Source organism: Bradysia coprophila (assembly GCF_014529535.1).
Source record: "Bradysia coprophila strain Holo2 chromosome X unlocalized genomic scaffold, BU_Bcop_v1 contig_117, whole genome shotgun sequence".
NCBI classification, from domain to species: domain Eukaryota; kingdom Metazoa; phylum Arthropoda; class Insecta; order Diptera; family Sciaridae; genus Bradysia; species Bradysia coprophila.
In genome coordinates this window covers 940,944-944,938 of record NW_023503292.1, presented here as the reverse complement: position 1 = coordinate 944,938, position 3,995 = coordinate 940,944, and positions in this window count along the sequence as shown.

Below are 3,995 nucleotides of genomic sequence, written 5' to 3'. Positions count from 1 at the left end.
GCATCCACACACCGGCGAAGAAATTGCCAAGTCTTTCGAAAGCGTCAAGAAGGAGTTTGGTCTCAATGAGAAAATATTTCGTGCATGTACAGATAATGGTTCGAATGTCAAACTGGCATGTAAAATTCTTAATCTAGATTGGAAATCATGTCTGGCACATGATGTTTCGTTATTGGTATCGGTGGACTTGTTACATCATGAGGAAATGGAGAGTCTCCAGCTATTACAGACAAAAATGAAAAATATCAATAAGGCATTGATGTACAAATATGAAGATTTGCGGAAAACGCATGATGACGAATATAACAAAACCCTCTATCGTATATTCAGCGAGCTCGAAAACATATGTAAGTTGGATTTTTCCAATGTTTTTTTTAAGTCAATTATTATCTACCAACCAGAAAATAGTGGCGATGAATGTCGTTTGCACCCTTTTGATTGTTTCACGTACTCCTTCGTAATTTCAGCTGAACTATTGGAAACATCAGAATTCATAATCTCAGATTTTGATATAGAAGAAGATGATGCTGAAATAGTGAAACGATTTTCTACCGATCAAGTGAGACGTGCCACTCAATTTACAACGATAAAGAATTCAAATGCGACCCGTTGGAACAGTTTTCTGACTATGCTGAATAGCTTCGACAAAAATATAGGCAAGTTCGAAATTTCTTTTCATTTTAACATTCTAAGGTTGGACTCATTGTCTGGTTGCAGATGTTATAAACAACTGCCTGGAACGGGCGAAGAAGTACCACTTGATTTTATCGGACACGGAGCATAACGTCGTAAAGGAATTTGTTAAAATTCTTGGTGTATTCGAAAAAGCCACAGACGTATTCCAAGGATCGAAATATGCAACGCTCAACATGACGTTAATTTTTTACATTGAGATAAAAGAGAAGTAAAATTTACATCAAAGCATTGTAAGTTTTCGAATTCTCTATGTCAATCTCTGTTCTAGCTTAAATAAACTTTCGAAAGAGAAGTCTTTATCACCACTCGGTAGACGCGCCGTTACGATACTTTTGGACAACTTTGATAAACGGTTCAAATTGGACGATGATATGGTCTTGGCGGCATTTTTAGATCCGTCGATGCAGCACTTAGGGCAAATTAAAGACTATTTTACTAAAAATGATATTGACGTTGCTGAAATTTTGCTTGATAAGTGGCAGAAGTACGAATTATCGCTAAGCGAAGGTAAATCACAGTCTTCACAGTCGGATGAGAAACAAGGACGCAAAAGAGAATCAACACAGCAAATGGGAAATGATGTCAAACGAATTCGATTAGAATTAATCGAAAAGCATTGTGCAGCTAGTGCAGCAGTTTCAGATTCTCCTATCAATTGTATTAGGAGGGAATTGAGCAAATACACCTCGGTGAAAGGTGTTTTGGAGGACCCATTAATATGGTGGGCGACAAATCAAAAACAGTATCCGTACATGAGTACAATCTCAAAAGTAATTTTATCTTTTATGGCAACCTCTGCTATCGTTGAGAGATTCTTTTCGGTAGCAGGAATTCTGATGACAAAACACAAATCTAACTTAAATCCAATTACGATGCAAAAAATTTTATTCATTCATGAAAACTTTGATCTCGTCAAGGAGCACTTCGAGTTTTAGTTCTCTATTTTTAGTATTTTTAGTATTAACTTTAACTTTATAATCGAACCTATGAATGTGTTCAATCGTTCTTCGAATAAATCTTAAATTTTTTGTAATAATTGTTGCTGTTGTTATTGTAAGACAAATAATACTACAGCCGCCGCCAGCCGACTTTTTAACCGGCGGCTAGGCCCAGTCGCCGCCTTCTCTTTTAGAACGGCTAAGCCGACTCAGCCGCCGGCCGCCAGCTCTTTTGGGACGGCTAGACGCCGCCGACGATTTTTGATCGGCTCTCTGGTCTGTTCCACAAGCAAACAAACAAACAAGAAAAGGTTGTTAAAATTCATCATTTCAGAATGGGTCAAATCTGACCTTTCCCATATAAAAATCTAGATTTTGAAATGCAATATATCGGCCAATTTTGAACCTTATGAGACGTGCGATAGATCTTTGAACTCGTATTGACGCCCAGAATACGATTATCATACTTTAAAAGTCGTGGGGGCCAAGGGGGAAAAGTCAAAAAGTTGCTGTATATATGTTCCTTAGTCCCTAAAAATTTTTATTTTTATTTTTTGTAGTGTGGACTTGCGTCACGCCTGCTTCCTAACGTGCAGGCATGATATCAAAAAATATGCTCGAAATAAGTACAGTACAAATGAAAAATGAATGAAAAATGATTGTAAAGAGCCAAAATGTTGAAAAATACTTGCAAAATAAAATTGATTAAATGTGATAAATGCTACGCCATCTGTCACCAATATTCATCAATTATTCGAAGAAACTTCACCGGTTTCACCGAATAGCCTTTGCGATGAATGCAGATGGCGTAGCTGCTACCATAATTTTATATCAATTTTTTAACTCCGTCGACAAGTAATCGTTGGCTATCCTTCTTTTAAATAAAAGCTTTCCGGTTACAAAACTACAATTCCTCAAAATAATAAAAAAGTAGCAAAAATCTAAGCTCTTACTATTGTTGAGAAACTCATGAAAAACCCATAAAAAAATATTTGAAGAGTTCTGAAACCCGTGCTTCACACTTTTGTTTGTTTTTTGCAATATTTTCATGTCATTCGCTTTCTCAATAAAGCTTTTATGTTATTTATCAAAAGTACATTCGAACGAAACTGTTTCATTTAGACATTATTTCGTAGTTAAATGAAGTTGAAACAAGCAATATTTAAGCTACTTTTTTGGTATTCAAACGGGTGCTTCAATTCGTGAAAATAGTATAAAAGCTCAGAAAGCTTGATTAATATGTGACTTTTTCGAAAAGCTATTTCTCCTTAAAGCTAATGTTTCCAACCATGTGTTAAAGTGGCATTCTTTTACACAAACAGTTCCGCTCTAAGCTTTATTTCAAACAATCAATTGTGACTTTTTCGAAATTTAAATGTTATCAATGATTCGACATTTTATACTCGAAACGATTGACCAAAGCACTGAAGCAAGCAATAGAACCGGTTTTTTAAAGGAAAATCTCATTAAATTATATGACATGTAGCTAATTCATATATAATTTTGACTACTACGTCGAAAATTTTATTCTTGTGCTTGGTTTAGTGTAATGGTTCGGCAGATCACCATGTTGGATATCACTTGATAATAACTTATGTTGAGTGAATGAACATAGTAATCTAATTGAATTAGTAAATCTAGTAACCTTAGTTAAGGACTAAAATCATATAAATACGGTGTATTTGCTATAATAAATTCAGTCTATTTCGAGACGACAAACTGGTCGTTTTATTTTAGATTCCGGATTGGAATCCGTGAAATTCCAACACACCATAACTTCACTACGGCCGTATCGCAAAAAAATTTGGTAACTGAACTGAAATTCAAATGAAACGCTGCGTCGTATAGTACGCAATTCGCGATTTTCTATAGCTCAAACGAATCGTCATTTCATTCTGAAAATTTCGTGGAACAACTTTTGTCTCGAAAATTTTTTTGTTGGGCTGTTGTCTGTTAATGTATTTTTGGTACGAAGGGCTGCTGTATTATGGCAGTTTCGTGTTCGAGGGCTATGGTGTGTGGTAGGTCAATTTAAGTAACGTTCCAGTACAGGAAAGTGGCAGGATGGTAAGTGTCACGTTGAAGTTGCGCTGGACTGAATGAATGGTGTTGCGTGAAAGCCGGAAGCAGGTAAACTGTAAGGACGGGTACTTGAATGTATTGAAGTTTTTAGCCCCGTACGAAGTACTGGGGCTTATAAGATTAATATGCCGTTTGTAACACGTCGAATTGGAAGCAGACAGTAAGGGCAAAGCATTTGGTTATGTTCATAGATGACGAATCCGCAATAAAAAAAATGTCCGTCCGTCCGTCCGTCCGTCCGTCCGTCCGTCCGTCCGTGACCCCTCTAGCTAGAGTAAA